We start from the raw sequence: 16,764 nt of genomic DNA, 5'->3' as shown, positions 1-16,764 counted from the left end.
CTTGCACTTTTGTTGCCGTGGACTTGTTACCACCGCTTCGGACCCGGTGTTGCGCTTTCCATACCAAGGCAAGCAAGTTTTCATGTTTTTTTTTACCTTTTTCTTTCGGCCAAACCTGCTGCGGCAGCTAAGCCTAAGAGCTGCCACGACCTCGACGCGTTCGCGCGCACCCTGCCGCGCCCAACGGCGCATGGAATATGCCTTACACCGTAGAAGGCTCTGAAATCACCACCGAGGAGTTATCCGACGGCACATGGACGGCGTTCGAGATGAAACGCCGCTACCGACACCCATCTCCACCTGAACAACAACCTGCCGGAGTCCAGACGCCAGCCACGACGCTGTCTGCCCCGAATGCACGGCAACGCGGCCGCCCTCCACCGCCGATCAGGAAGCGCCCGCTTCCCCGCCTGCGCTCGGACGACCTCAAGATAGTCCTTCGCTCGCAGGGTACACTCAACCTCCACACCGTCGGCCCCGACCGATTTGCTGTTGCCATTTACACAGCCGCCAACGTTGACCAACGCCTGGCAGTTACTACCGACCAGGTTAAAATCCACCCTACTAACAACACAGTGACAGTGAGCACGCCTGACAGTGCTCGTGCAGTGTCTTACGGCAAGGTCCGCGCCATCACCATCGACACCACAGAAGTCACGGTCGCCGCCAACGCCCCAGCCCCAGACAACTCTGTGCGGGGGATTCTGTACCAGGCTTACAGCTATGAAAGCGACGCCGAAATGCAAAATTCGAAACCTTTGACGCCCGCTTATCTAAAATAGAGGACGTCCTAAAGCAGCTGACTCCCACTACCGACCAGTTCATTGAAGGCTGCACCAAAATGGCAGCTAATATTCACACCCTAACCGCACGCCTCGACCGCATCACGGGCCCTCCGCAAACTGACGCCCTCACTACACCAAAGCCCACTCAGTCGCCTGGTGCACCTACCTCTACCGAGAGTGCAGCCGCGCGCGCGTCTGCTGGCGGTATTATCAAAACTGACGTAGCGTTTCCGCAGCGTCCCGAACCCTACAGGAAACGCCATATGGCGCGCCCATCACAGTATGGCAGTGGAACTTCAGGGGCTTCAAGGTAAAGCGGAGAGCCTTGGAGTATACCCTGCAGGCCCAGCCATTTACACCCCACATTATAGCGCTCCAGGTAACATACACCGACACCAAACTCACCAGCTTTACCACTTACAACCAATCGGTGGCACCGGATCTCCACGCGAGCACCGCCATCCTTGTACACCGCAACCTCACCGCCAATCAACTCGATCTTGACTACTCCGAAGTCCCACACACTTTCGTGCAGGCCCTTCCAAACAGCCGAACCGAATCCCCACTCAACATCCTAAACGTGTACAGCCCCCCAAGTGACAAGAGCACTTTTGCAGCCACTCTCCTCCGCAAGGCATGTGCGACCGCGCGGAACGAGATGCTACTTATACACTCTAAAAACTAGGAAGGGTATCGCAGGAGTGAAACTGCCGGTTCACTCTTCAAAGCGTCGTTTTAATCTCGCAAAATGTCGAGGAGAGTGAAATGCATTGTTCACTCTGTCACCAAGGAGAGAGTGAAATGCGCTTTTCACTCTCCCCTTCAGAGAGAGGGAGTGAAAAGACTCTTGCGACAATAGAAAAGAGAGATTCTTGCGGCAATAGAAAACAAAACGTAGCGTAATCTTCTGCTTCAACCTTAGGTGGCTGGCCCCGAACATGGCAATGTATCATTCATGCACGCTGAGCAAAGAACACATCGTTTTGCTTCTAAGAGAACAGGCCGCCGCAGTTCAAAGGAACGCGTAGCGAGCGCTCTACTTTTTCACTCGGAGTGGCTCCACCGCGCGCGCGCGCGCTCAAGATCGCGGAACAACACAGCCCTGGAGAAAGCTGATCCGTCCAGCGAGCAAAGGCCAGCCGAGGGAGATCGTGTGTCGGCCATCTCGCGTCGCCACGAAAACACGACAGTCGTTCGTCATGCCTTGGATATAACAACAAATCCTCCACGGTAAGTGAATTCTAACTGAGGTGCACATTCTCCGTATGTCATGCTATCGCCAGGAAGTCGTCGCTGCGCTTAGCCGACGCGATTGACAAAGGACTAGGCGTACGCGCTGTCTCTCGATGTCAATCTAAAAAGCCAGTCGTCGCGATAACTGCCTGTGATTTTATCACTTTGCCGTTGTCTGTAAGAGCTTTAAAAATCGCAAACGCTGCCAGAACTATGGTATGTTCAATAAGACGCCAGGCGAGAGGACGCTTAAAATGGTTAGTTCACCAGCCCGTGATTCCGAGCCTATGCGGAGCGTGATTAGCGTGCGTTTTGTGTGTTTGAATTTATTCAGTTTGGCAGTCTACTGTGTACGGAACGCTGTTGAACTAAGGAATCACATAACAGAAGGCGTCATTTTGCTGGCAGCATGCTTTTTTTTATAAATAAACCGCGCGCTTGACGGTGTCTCGCGCAGAGGGAATCTGCGACCACTGAAGTTACGTGCAGCACCAGTGCTAGTTAGAAACTTTGCCGCAGGCATTCAGCTGCATGCTGCAAGAGGTCAGTTGGGCGCGTTATCTTGAACTTACTGAAAACGCATGAGGAATCCATGTTTTATGCTGAAAAAAGTATAAACCCCATATAAGCGATCTTGCGCGCGGCAGCTACAAGCGACGCGACGGAGATGGCTGTCGCGTGCGCTCGTCGCCTACAAGTCGTACTCCGTGCGAGCGACGATTTTGAGCGACGCCTCCCCGGTGTTGCCGGCATGAGGGTTGCAGTCACGCGTGACGCGTGCTTTAGTAATTTACGTTGATGTATTTTACTATAAAAAGTAGCATAAAATATTTCCGGAGGTCTTGCAGTACGTTCTTATCCTTGCACGTATAAAAATTGAATCATTTGCTCGTTCCGCGCGACAATCGGTAGTATTTGAGCATCCAGTTCCGACTTCGCGCTATTGGCTAGTCGCTCATAGCACTTCTGGGCGACGAGCGACGATTTCTAGATTTCCAGAACCGAGTCATCTGTTCAAGCGACGGCCCGTTTTGTCGCTCGAAGCCGTCGCTCGTCGCCGTCGCGCACTAAATCGCTCTCACAGTGTTTATCCCTAAGACTGAACTGTTTTTGCTCATGTTGAAATGGTGTGATTATTGGTCTGGTTTTGTCTCCTGTTGCGGTTTTCGTGCACGGTGCGAAACTGAAAGGATGCTTATGGTCTACGAACTCGGTGAATTGTCGAGCAGCTAGTTACGCATCGGCATCGAATATAACGGCTGCTGTGTGGAATTACAATTGCAGGGGCGCTTTGCATACGCTTATTGTTTTGGACATGCCTGTGCATTTGCTAATATGAGTTGGCGTGTCAGAGTTATGTCATATGAACAGCTAAATCAGCCTTCCTCTGGGGGTTACAAGCGTAATGTGTGCATTTTGCTATAGCATGGCAGATCAAGATGTGTTTATCGCTTGAATATTTTTAGTAGAGAAATAAAATATCAAAATAAAATGTTGCTTTAATTCCGTGTTACCAGTCTGTCGTACACAGAACAATAGGTTGGTGTAATAAACTAATAACTGCGGTTTAACTGCAACTTTTACATGCCTACAAGAATCTAAAATGCTAGATTTCAAACTGCAGCAGTAGTCGGGTCTGTCAAAAATGAACTCCACTGAGCACTTCATGCATGAAAATAAGTTCATGCCTTTTAGTAAGCTTAGATGCAGGCCGCAGTGAACTTGTTAGTATTGAAATGTGGGTAAGCTTGCCATAACAAGCCTTGTTGCCCTTTTTTATAGGCACATCCATATATCCATTGAGCTGAAGGACAATATTTTCATCCCTACTGAGCATCATGTTTGCAGCTATATTCCTCAAATTATGGCTTCAGCAGTGGCACAACCAGGGATGGTGCGGGGGGGGGGGGAGGGGGGGGGCACACTGGGCACGTGCTTAGGATGTGTCACAAGTGGTGTTTGCGATACACCAGACTCATGACAGACCTATGACGTCCGAAAATGACCAATATTCTATTCATTAGCAGGAGTATTCTAACATTCATGAAAAACAAGGATGAACTGTGGTTTATTTGTTTTTTTGCTTAAATCTAAAAATTGAAGTTAGTTTAGCAGTTGACTGTTGCAGTCATTTGGATGTTTTGCATGCATTTCACTAGGAAGACTGAGAGCTAAGACTTTTTTATTGCCATGGCCTTGACTGTCTTGATGTTGTTTTGCACCATGCCCTTGTGTTGACTTTTGCATACGATATTTTTCAGGCACCCGCTTTATATAACGCAAGAAGGCAGCTGCAAGGACACGAGGATGTGAAAGAGCCAGTGCAGCGCGACTTCACGTAGTGCAGAGGAGCCAATGCCAAAAAATCAAAATACATTGGCATGTTATTTGGACAAGAAAACTAGTATGTGGGTATATTGGGTGTACCATTTGACCAAATGTCAACAAAATCAAGATACAGTATGTTACACGAAGATGAAAATTCTCACGTGCTCCAGGCAGTCATCTTAACATGGTATATTTATGTAATGTCTCTGATTGGAAAGTCAAATCAAGTATGCTCTCTGGAGACAAACACATTGCAGCAAGTGTCATTGAAAAGTTAAAAATGTGTTTTAAGAAAGCTGATTAGTTCTGAGAAGTGACTGCTTTTTGTCTTGCCTCTCAACAGATATATCCATGTGATAAAAAAATAGTGGTACAATGAAAATGCATATTTGCTTAGCGACATGATACATACTTGCAATGAGCACGGTGCCTGTGTTTACTATAAAAAGCAACAGCCCATGCTTGGTTAGGTTAGGCCAACTACAACATGCAGGCATGGGTGATTGGCGCTTTTTTTATTTCTGTGTCGTGAGGTTTATTGACGTGCGTATAGGTGCAGTGGCACGCAGTATGGCTAGTACAAAAAAGGGGGGGGGGCAGATATATGTAGCTCACTGTACACGACACAGGGCAAAGGAAATCCGTGTTCAGTAACTATGTTAAATGCCATGTACGTAAATTTTACAACGCTACTCGTTCGAAGCGCGCACAGGTGCATATTGAAGAAAAGTTTCCAGGGTAGATAATTTAGTTCGTAATTTACACTAATTTTGCTCTAACCACGAGACATAATAATTTGAATATACTGCACGGAAAAACCTAGAGCGAATTAAATTGTGTGTCAGCTTCGTGTGTATACATATAGTCTTTCCTATGCATTAGGTTTTTTGCGTAATGCATTAGCAGTTGACAGCCTATCTTATGATGTGTACTCTGTTTACAGTTGTTTATTAGTTTACTCGTTTGTTTTGCGACTGATGAAATGCCGGCATATATATATTTTCCACATTTGACATAACCCTGTATGTTTTGCAGGGACAACCCAGGACGTGCATTTCTCAGCACCCACTCAACTGCCAAAAGTGACTCAAACACAGGCCACCAGTAAGTGGACAACAGTTGCAATTTCACATTATGCAGTTGGCGGCTGCCTTGTACGGAGGCTTTTTTTTTTAATGAGATGGTGATGTCGTTCTAATCTACATTTTGACCACAAAGGTGCGATCATGTCTCACAGAGGCATATATGGTTGCTATTCTCTGCTAGGGACGTGTTCTCGTGTTCGTGAAGCATTTGTGTTTGGCAGTATTGTCGCCCAATGAGTTGGATATAAACACTAACTCGCCACTGCCGGCAAGTAGTTGCGAGAAACGCATTATGACGCTGTAAAGTTATTTCATTAATTTGAAGGAAAGTTTCGCAGCAGGAAAAAAGGTTGCTATTCCAGGTAAACATGTCTTTTTCTCACAGGTTATTTAGCCAAACTGTGGATGCATGAAATTCGTGACTTATGAATAGATTTTAATTTATTCTTTAGTAATGCTTCTAAAAGAGACTAGAAATAGCATGTGACTACCTCTGCAATCAGCAGACCATACATTTACAGTCATAAGTGGCAGTTCCATGCAGTCTGGCACTTTATATAATCTTTCCTTTCAGCAACATTCGAACTGGTGGCTGCGTTTTCAGAAGGAGAAGTGCACTTGACACTTTATATGAATGTGTGAATTCGGTTTTCTTTGTATGTGTCGGCTCACTGACAAACAGTGCAAAATCTGTTGTACCATGAGCCTGACGACGCCTTCTGGTGCTAGAAATGCGGCACTGCGTATTTTATAGTACTGCATGACATTTAAATCAAAGCTACCACATAAAATGATCAAGAAAACTAACCGCTGTTATAGCTGTTTTCCTCAAAGAACGCTTGTCCTTTATGGGCTGTGTTAATCTGAGCTCTCCACCGATGTTTCAGTAGTATTATCCCTTAGTGAGTGAGAGATTGGGGGCAATTAATCGTGTTAGTGTTTAAGTGGTGTCCTAATTATGTGCATTTGTTCCAACAAAGTTGTCTAGATTACTTTATTGTGTAGCGTAAAGCTTATGAAACCATCAGCAACTACTGAGTTGCTAACGCGCATATGGATTTGTCACTATACAGGTGGAACTCGGCTGTACCACTGCAGTGCTGCGGAAATTGCCTTCACCAGCGGCTTTGCAACAGCTGTTTCGCAGCATGTCGGTATGTGTTAATTTATAATTATGTTGGGATGGGCTAGTATTATGGACCACTGCTACTCTGTATTGTGACAGATCCATATGATAAGGGATGTAATGGGCACAGTGAAAATCTTTGAATTTTTTACTATGGTACATAAACAGGCTCTCCTTTTCGTCACTGGAGCAGGAGAGAAGGGCATGCAGGCACTCCTGAATGTACATATATTTCAAAACATGAGAGACACACACACACACACACACACACACATACACACAATTAAACTAAAGGCAGGGACGTTCCATCTTTCATCTTGAATTGAATTGTGCCGCGCAAAAATACAACACAGACCACAGAGAAGCACACATGTTAACAGGTTTGATACACACATTAGTTCAACAGATTTGATACTTCAAGTGTGCTATTTTACACAAGGGGGAAGGGAAAGGGGAGAAAATCTGAAAAAAAAGTGGAGTGGAAAAAAAGGAATCGTGCCAAAAAGCATGAGAAGCATCGCGCAGCCAGGATCACCAGCAGGACATCTAAAAAGCACTCTGATAAAATTACATCAGGACAACCTTACGTATAGTTTGTTTCAATCAACTCAGATCACATGCAGCCATTACTGCAATCAAGTTGTTTCCTTATGTCATATGAGGGAATGATGTGGGCCCAAAAAACTGTTTAGAGCTGAAGGATTATGTTCCATTCTAGCCTCATTGCCTGCTTTTTTATCATATTGTTATCAGCTGCTTATGTTAGGGACAAAAAGTAAGAGTACGAACTGTTTCCCGATTCGCCATTCCACACAACATGTATTTGTGACTATATGTACATGCAGATGATCCATAGTTGAAAAATATTCAGTACAGTAGAATCTCATTACAAGATGCACTTGGTTGTAAGAGACATCTGAAAATGGTTTGGTTGGTTTTCCGATGTTTGCCATGTTAACAATACTGTATACAAGAGACACCTTTGTTACTAAGGGTGACTTTTTAAGTATTCACTACTTCGAAGGGACACAACCCAGACACATTCACTTTGTGCACCTTGTGTGCTCCGAAGGGCGTAAAGATCACGCAATCCTTACACAAGTCAATCGCGCATGTCTCTTTTAGCATGAACCAGAAAAGGAGGGTAACGAGGACAGTGCAGGGCAGAAAGTGTCGGCAGTTGAAGCTGACGAGCGTCTAAGAGCACCTCAAAGGTACAGCGAGCAACAAGGCTTGCAAAGTGAAGTGTTTAAATTCCAGAAGTTGGGAAGGAAGCTAACACAATCTATAGTCACTAAAAAGCTGTGAATGTCTTCTATAAAGGGCCCCTAAACCACAGAGGTTGAAATTTAGTTGCGGTGTTGCAGTTCTACACAATAAGGCAATGAACAGGTAGCCACGAGAATTTTTCGAAACGGTGCAGTAATAGTGGAGCTACGTGTGTTTGATTATTGAAAAGTAGTCCCCACTCATTTGACTCTTTCATCTGGTACACGCCATATGGACAGTATCGTCTTTTCCTTGCCTAGTACACCTCCAAATGTTACGGGACAGGCCAACACCAACGAGCTCTGTTGCTGCCGCGCTGGCCCGTCGTCCTGCGAGGGGTGGCGCTAATACAACGGAACTGTATGGTGACTCGTGTTGAAGAGCCTCATAGGGAGACCCTTCTGTTGGCGTTTCTGTTCTTTGCCCCCATTGGCTGCCCACAATGGCATCGCGCGCAACGCGACGAGGAAGAAGGAGTGTGTGTATTTGCTTGCAGGCCTTGCCGGCAGTCGTATACTTTCGTTCGACCAATCGACAGCACCGGAAACTGGTGACATCATCAGAGACAGCCTGGTGACGTGAGGACAAACTGGGGGGTGCAGGATAGGTCCAGAGAGGCGCACGGGGTCATTTTCTTCATATTGTGGTGCTCCGGCAGTGCTACGCACTCTGACATTTGGCTTCGTCGATCGTGACGGCATTCTGATTTTGATACGTGTGTTTACTTGAAATGTTCAAAAAATGTCGAGAAGTGGTTTAGGGGCCCTTTAAGCCACCCTGAGCATTTATTCCTTCAGATATATCAAAACATACTTTACTGATGATGCATAATAAAGTGATCTAGTCGGGCTCCTCAGTGTCTCAAAATTTTTGGTTTCGAGAGACATGTTTCCCGTGCCTCTTGAATATCTTCTGATGAGGCTTTACTGTAATATACACAAATAATTGTGTAACTCCTCCTGCAAGTATTATTCATTAAGCCCGGTCACTTATGTGCAAAGCTTGTGGTTAAGTCTTGATGTCCGTACTTTTTAGAGCTATGTTTATTAATTCATGCTGTTCTTATTGGTTCTTCGATGCAGGAGACAATGCCTACGAAATTATTGGCCCTGATCATGAGAGCCCTCAAGGGGCAAACAACATCTCTGTTGCAGAAGTGAGCCCGATACCACTTGGAAGTTACCATGACAGATGACACGGCAGCAATAGATACAGAGACTGCCATGTCTACTGCAGCTGCAACAGTGTACGAGGCAAGCAGCAGCGCGTCAGCATCAGCAGCAGTGTCAGAAGGAACCACACCAGGCCTGGTAGAGCAACATGTGTGCTATCACTGACTTTTTTTGTAGTGGATACAACTCATTTGCTCAACATACAAAAGCTTTTCACCACGACAGTGAGCCAGTGTTATTGTGCAGCAAGTGCAAGACTAAGTTAGGTGTTATAACACAGTACAAGCATCACTTTAATATATGCAAATGCAAACATATTACAGTTGTTGCCTCCCCAGCCAGCCCACATAGTGACAACAATGTTGAACACATGGTGGGACACACCTCTCCCCCATTACAAGATAGTAGAGACTGTCAGTGTTGTTGCTAGATTGACTGGTCTTTGTAGGCAACTAGAAGGACAACACAGGTGTCATAAGATCGTTGTTGATGTTGTGTTTGAAGAGGTAAAAAAGAAGTTTGATGCAGCTGAAGTGCCAACTGATATTGAGCAAATCAGAAGCAACCACCTGAGAAAGCAACACTATCGAAATTTGGGTATCTATGTGCCGCCAACTCTGGTAAGAATGGCATAGGACAGAAGTGTGATGAAAATCACACAGACACTGCTGTTGCATCACTGGCCACAGTGAGGAGCGACTTGTAGGGCAAGAGAGTCAACTGAAACTAACATTATCATATAGTGTCATGCTCCCATGTGACCACTTTTCAAGTTATTTTGCAAGATACAGCTCAACCTCCAGAAACGAGACTGCAACTTGTCTGTAAAAAAGCTTTCACAAAAAATTATTCATAACACTATTAACAGTATGAACAGCAGTATCTTTTTTTTTGTGTCGGTTCGAGGTTCCCGGCTGTCCATTAATGCAAAAATTGAGGAAGAAAAGAACATCTGTCGTACTTACACCTTTTTAACAAGTACGAGGGGGACAGAACTTTTCTAGTCATGCATCTTCATCATACTATCAAGTTTTTAAATGCCTTTTATAATTATTATTACCAGTTGTATCTGAGTGCATTTTTTGCATGTAGCAGGTGTAAAATCAAGTCAGTTGGATCAGATGCCTTATCTGCAAGTGAGCCCTATATTCAAGAAATTTGAATTAAGATAGTTACGTTAGAGACGCAGTCTTTCAGCACTTTATTGCCTGTGGTTTAAGCATTGCTCAATACTTTTGTGGGTGGCGATTTCAACCGGCACAGCACTGCGCTTTGCCACAGTCACATTTGTCTTCAAAGCGGTGTTTACCATTTGTGTTGATCTGTTTGTGTATGCATAGAGCAAGTTTTTATTTATATTTTTCTGCATTCTTGTGCTTGCACCAAGCTTGTATAAGGCAGTTACAAAATGTGGGTCACTATAACGAACTGTTCTGTTGAGCTTACACTTGCAAATAATCGTGTTCAGATGGCCGCACTTCTATGCGGGTGCACCGCTAGCTTTGTGTATGTTCTCATGTTTGTATAAAGCTTATATAAGCTAGTTAGAAAATGTATGTCACTAAGCATTGTGATATTCTTTAAAGAACTGCTTGGTTGGTTTTAAACTTGTGAATTAGTATTGAGGCGGTGGTATTCCCATGTATGCCCACTGCTAGCTTTCTCTGTCCTCACGTGTTTGTATTAAGTTTCTACAAGGGAGTTACAGCATGTACATCACTAAGCACTGTGATATTTTTTAAAGAACTGCTTTGTTGGTTTTACACCTGTGAGTAATAGTACTCGGGTGGCACTAGTCATGTGTAGGTACACAGGGACCATTTGTATACATTATGCTCATGTAAAGCAGTTACAAAGTGTATGTCACTAATTACTGTGATATTTGTTGAATTGCTGTGATGGTTTTACACATGTGAATAATAGTGGTCAGGACACAGTACTTGCGGTGTATAGTTGAATTTATACACTGGCAAGACATGGGCTGTATACGTACCAAAGAAATGTATGTCATTATATTGTTGTGATTATTACTGTTTGGATTTTATTAAACTGTAATAAAATTGTTTCTTGTATCTATTGAGGTATGGCAATTTGTCATGCCACCAAACTGAGGACCTGAACTTGTGCATACAAATAAACAGCTAATTTAAGAGTATACTGCTCATGTTGTGCTAAACCAGTTTAACAAATCTTGTACTACAATGCTGGAAAAATGACAGAGCTGACTCGGATGTACAGAAAAAGTTCTGCACTCGCTGAAGGACTGCCCCACACTGGAGTTCGTAATGTTGCGTTTATTGGAGTAGAACAGAAAGTGCACTTCTATTAAAAATGCGACAGTCGGTGCAGAAACATAAGGCAGACGAGCGTATGTGGCACATTTTTTTCAGGGCCCTCCATGCCTACTACTGCATTTCTAGTCTTCCTGTGCTCTGCGTATAAGCCCCTGTTCAGCCAAGGTTTTTACTCCATGACAGTTGTTCTACTGGGTTCGTAGCAATATTGAAGAAAAAAATTCGATGGTTTTCAAGGACTTTCGAGGCCCCGACACAGTAACTTCAAGGACCTCGTGCAATGTGTGTAGTAGTTTGGACAGGCAATAACTTGTTCAAGAACACCGTTAACTTTAATGCAAACAAAAGAAAACAAAACAAATCGCATTTCAGTGATTTCAAACATTTGAAAGACTGCTAATTTGCCTTTCACCGCCCACCACTAAACGCACACAAGGAAGCATTTCAAGAAAGCGCTCAAAGTTTTTCTGCAATAGCACAATTAACTACTTGGACCTGCAACATTTGCAGTTTTTGAATACTGTTTGGTTTGACAGTGTATGTGATGTCATCTGTTGCCTCAGCTTTTTTCACCATCAAATAAGCAATAGTCATTTCTAATTTCTTTTTATTGTGTCTGTCGCTCTCAATTTACTCTTCACGGCTTCTCTTCGAATGCCTCAACTGTTGAGTTTCCTGCTTCTGCTCCTCCAAGCACATTTGTCGCCGGTTCCATGTGCATAAAACTGGTATCTGCAGCTCCTTTGTAATTTCAACTTTAAGGATGTCGCTTTCCTTCTATTACCCCTAGAGACGATTTTCTGTGACATGCGAAAGAGTGTCACAGAAGGGAAAAAAAGCGCTTGGCAATGTCTGCTAAGTCTAGCCAAGTTTAAAAGTTTAAGGACTTTCCAGTACTTCTAAAAATTCAAGGGTTTTCAATGCCTTGAAAATGGCATTTTAGAAATAAAGGATTTTCAAGGATCGCTACAAACCCTGGATTCTAGCACCTAAATAATTTTACAAGCTTATTTTGGCATGGAGTTAGGAAATTCATGCTTTCTAGCTAACGCTGCACTATCTCTGTACAGTGAAGCCACGAGAGCGCAACTATTTTGGAGTAAAGAAAAATACTGAAAGCTTTTAAAACCACTCTTCTTTTTTTCTATGGAGCTTCGTATTGCCTAGTTAAGTTTACGAATGTGCCTGGTTTTGGCGGGCGTTTCTTCGACATTTTCTGGAAGAAGCAGATGTCTAGCCCCCGTATTCAGAAATGTACCTTAATGCAAAGCTCATGCTTGACTTGATATAAACGACGCCTGGTGCGAACGTCCCCCAAGACGCTCACTGCCTTTCTTTTGGTGCGTTCACGACTTGCGTAGTTTAGATCAAGTCAAGCATGGGCTTCAAGTTATGATGCATTTCTGCATATGGGGGTAAGCGTGCACAATTCCGGGCAACGCGCTGTGCCATTGACACTGAGAGAAAACGGGGAAAACAGAGTTAACCACTTATGCTCCTAAACTTTCGCGTACCTGTGGTGTGCGTGTATCGTGGAAGAAGAAACAGCGCAAACACAAGGACGAAAAAAAGCATCAACCACACCAGCGCTTCGTGGTGTGGCATGTTTTTGCGTCGTCCTTGTGTTGCGCTGTTTCTTCTAAAATGCTCAACCAACTAGCCGGCAAGTCCATCCTGTGCATATATAAATTGAACACAGGCATGAGTGTAGATGGTCTTCGAAGCTTTTAGAACGAGCACTGCCACAGGATACGAGCAGTGCACGCGTAACAAGTGGACACATTAGTCATTTAAACATGCGTGCCAATGCATTTGACGCGGCTATCGGCATAAGCAGTCTCCAAATGCTGGAATGCACGCGCTTCAAAACGCTAACGATCCGCTGCTAATGCTGGACAACAGCTCACAGCGGACTGAACCAAACTCTAAACTAATGCACTTGAAAAGAACGCCTACACGGCAGCGTGAGGCACGTCGAAATGCCTGGTACTGGCGTCGCAGTTGCTCACCAGTATACGCGCGAATTAAATTCACATACGTGGATGGTTGGCGCAATACTTTGTATCCGCGTATTTTGGAGAACATGGACTGGAGAAGCACTCGATCATGAGCTGAACGGCACATTTGTTATTTTCCTGCGGTGACGACAAGCCGTGAATAGTTCGCACGTTGTCGTCTACGTTGTCTTCCTTCGTTAGTCGTAGCAAGGAATGGAAATGATGCAAACGCACACGTATTCCAGTACACAACAGCACAGCACACTGCAGAGAAACCCCACCCACCACAGCCGATTCATCAAATACGTTTGGTATATATATAACCTCTAAAAGAACACGACTGGGCGTGGCGGCGCTGTGGTGTAATGGTTATGATGTGTGTTTTGAATTGTACAAATGCGAGTGTACGCGGGTTCGAATTCACGTGATGTATAGAGCATTGTGATTTTTGATAAGTATGTGATTTCCTTGACAATTTTATTCTAATTAGATTGTGTGACTCCTGATTGTGAAATTTGCGGATATATTTGCAGATTAGGTGTTAATTCGCTTTTTTTTTCTCCTCAGTGGCGTTCGTGACGCATACGCATAGGCCACTTCAGAGCAGTCACGCCTCACGGTAGGCAGCAAATAGCCAGGAAAAAATGACTTTAAAATCCTGCATAACTTTGCTCACGCCTATTCTGAAGGCCGCTTGGAATCGGGCCAGTGTCTCTGAGGAGCCGCCTAGGGAACAGTATATCAGCGGCCCTAATTTGATCTGATTTCCTGCCTGCATGCGTGACCAGGACTTGGCTAAGAGGGTATTGGGAAGAGTACTAGCACTCTGTTCTGAAGGAGTACAAGCACTCTGTTTGGGGGAGTGGAAGTACTCGGTCTGGCGGTGTACTATTAACCCTGCGGGGAGAGTATCAGCACTCTGCGGAAGAGTACTAGCACTCCCTGTGGGAAGAGTATTATCACTCTGCGGAAGAGTACTAGCAATCCCTTGCGGTGGAGTAACAAAACTCTGTCAGGAGGAGTTGACCTACTCTCTCTCAAAGAGGGTTGATCTACTCTCGAAAAGAGAGTGAAATATGGGACAAGCAGCTACTCCCTCAAAGAGAGTGCCCGGCACTCCCTTAGTTTTTAGAGTGTAGTGGGTGACTTTAACGCACCACACGCCGAGTGGGGCTGCCCCAGCAAAGCCTGCGGTCGTAAAGGAGCCAAGGGTTGGGACACTGGCCAGATATAGGCTCTGACGCTCCTCCTTGACCCCGAACGGCCCACCCGTTTCGGTAATAGCATCACGAAAGACAGCTGCCCCGACCTCACTTTCACGCGCAACGTCCCAGATGCGCGCTGGGAAAATCTCGGTATGAACACAGGTAGCGATCACTATGTTCTCAGCACTACCTTCACGGCCACACACAGCAAGGGCCCCTACCGCAAATTCAAACACACCAACTGGGACGCTTTCCGGTACGTACGAGCTCAGTCAGCGTCGGCAAAGCCCCATAGACGACCTCGACACATGCACAGGTACTCTGTTCCGCGACGCAGCCAACGCCACCTCCGAAGTCACCCAGGAGGAGGGTGGCCCCACCCCAGATGCTAAACTCATGCATATGTGGGAGGCCCAGCGCAGCCTCCGCGCTTGCTGGCTCAGACGCAAACACAACCGTCCTCTCAAGCTTCGCCTCGCTCGCCTCGAACGAGAGATCGAAGTCTACTCCACCAAACTTAGTCAGGAACAATGGCATCAGACTTGCGACCGACTCGATGGGCAGTTGGGATGCAAGAATACATGGATTCTGCTCAAGCACTTGCTTGATCCGACCCACACCAAGTCTGCATCACACAAGAATCTCAACCGCGTTATACACGCGTTTCCAGGCATGAACCAGGAACTCCTCGCTACCTTGAAAGACAAATACATAAACACCTCCACCGACATTCCCACCCCCTTCAATTACAAAGGCTCCCAGAACCCAGACATGGACAGAGACATCATGGCGTCGGAAGTCCACGCCGCTCTCAACCGCATCAAGACTACCGCGGCCGCCGGCGATGACCATATCACCAACAAAATGCTCCGCAACCTCGACGACCAGTCGGTCGCAGCACTTGCGGACATTTTCAACCACCACTGGCATGAAGGTCGCCTTCCAGGCTCCTGGAAGCATGCCAAGGTAATCTTCATACCCAAACCAGGCAAACGACTCGATCTGGGGAACCTCCGGCCCATCTCGCTCACGTCTTGCCTGGGGAAGGTTATGGAGCACGTAGTTCTGAACAGACTCCACACTCACGCAGACAAGGGGGATCTCCTCCCCCCCAACATGTTTGGGTTCGGGGCTGGACTCTCTACCCAAGACATCATGTGGCAGATACAACACGACATACTCGACCCGGGTCCCATGCGGGCGACACGCACCATTCACGGCCTCGACGTCAGTAAAGCGTTCGACAACGTGTCGCACGCTTCTATACTGGCCAACCTCTCGCAGATGAATGTAGGCACTCGCACCTACAACTATATTGCCAACTTCCTTCACAACCGCACTGCTGAACTCCACATTGGAGACCTCTGCAGTGACAAAGTCACCATGGGCACCCGGGGAACACCACAAGGAGCTGTTTTGTCCCCGTTCCTATTTAGCATTACTATGCGAGGCCCTCCCACACTTCTCGACACCATACCCCACATTAAGCACTCAATATACGCCGACGATATTACCCTCTGCACAAACTCTGGCTCGGACGGGGAGATACAAGATTCACTTCGACAGGCAATCGACACCGTCCACACTTACGTGCAGGCAAACGGTCTCGTTTGTTCGCCCACTAAGTCTTAACTGTTAGTTGTACGAGACAGACGTGTTCGCCGACCCGTCCCCGACGCTCAAGAGCCGATCACGCTCCACATTGCCACCCACCCCATAGCCCCCGTACAGACCATCCGCGTGTTAGGCATGCTGGTGCAGAACAACACGCAGAAGTCGGAAGCCATCGAACGCCTCCGAACCACAGCCCACCAAATCAACGGCCTAATCCGCCGCATTGCCACTCGCCGCAGGGGAATGCGGGAGACCGACCTCTGCCGCCTCACACAAGCCTACCTCATTAGTAGGATTGTCTACACATACCCTTATTACCACCTCCGCCGCAAAGACGAAGAGGCGGTAAATAGCATCATCCGCTCAGCGTACAAGGCGGCAATGGGACTGCCCCAGTCCGCCAGCACACAGCGTCTCCTCCAGCTTGGAGTATGTAACACCCTCACAGAGATGATAGAGGCACACAAGACTGCACAGATACACCGTCTTTCTCGCACCAAACACGGTCGTTACATTCTTAATCGTCTTAACATCAACCCTACAGGTGACATCCACCCCACTGCTCCCCTCCCGACTGCAGTCTTCAGTCGGCTGGTCATCAAACCCATGGCCAAGAATATGCTACCCGGCCCCCACGATAGGCACCGCCAAATGAA

At 46.2% G+C, this 16,764-nt stretch overlaps 1 protein-coding gene and 1 long non-coding RNA gene across 2 annotated transcripts in view; one reads left to right on the top strand and one right to left on the bottom strand.

The window, feature by feature from the left end:
- spab (space blanket) overlaps window positions 1-16,764 on the bottom strand; it is a 326,364-nt gene that overhangs the window by 124,585 nt on the left and 185,015 nt on the right. The gene's annotated exons all lie outside the window — the stretch shown is intronic.
- Window positions 1,500-11,078, top strand: LOC129384570 (uncharacterized). Its single transcript, XR_008612272.2, has 4 exons — window positions 1,500-2,015; window positions 4,280-5,450; window positions 6,505-6,585; window positions 8,909-11,078. It is a non-coding gene; the product is annotated as an uncharacterized lncRNA (long non-coding RNA).

The sequence above is a fragment of the Dermacentor andersoni genome, chromosome 5, assembly GCF_023375885.2.
Source record: "Dermacentor andersoni chromosome 5, qqDerAnde1_hic_scaffold, whole genome shotgun sequence".
Classification (NCBI taxonomy): Eukaryota; Metazoa; Arthropoda; class Arachnida; order Ixodida; family Ixodidae; genus Dermacentor; species Dermacentor andersoni.
The sequence above is the reverse complement of the archived record's forward strand: the minus strand, read 5'-3'. Positions and strand labels throughout refer to the sequence as shown.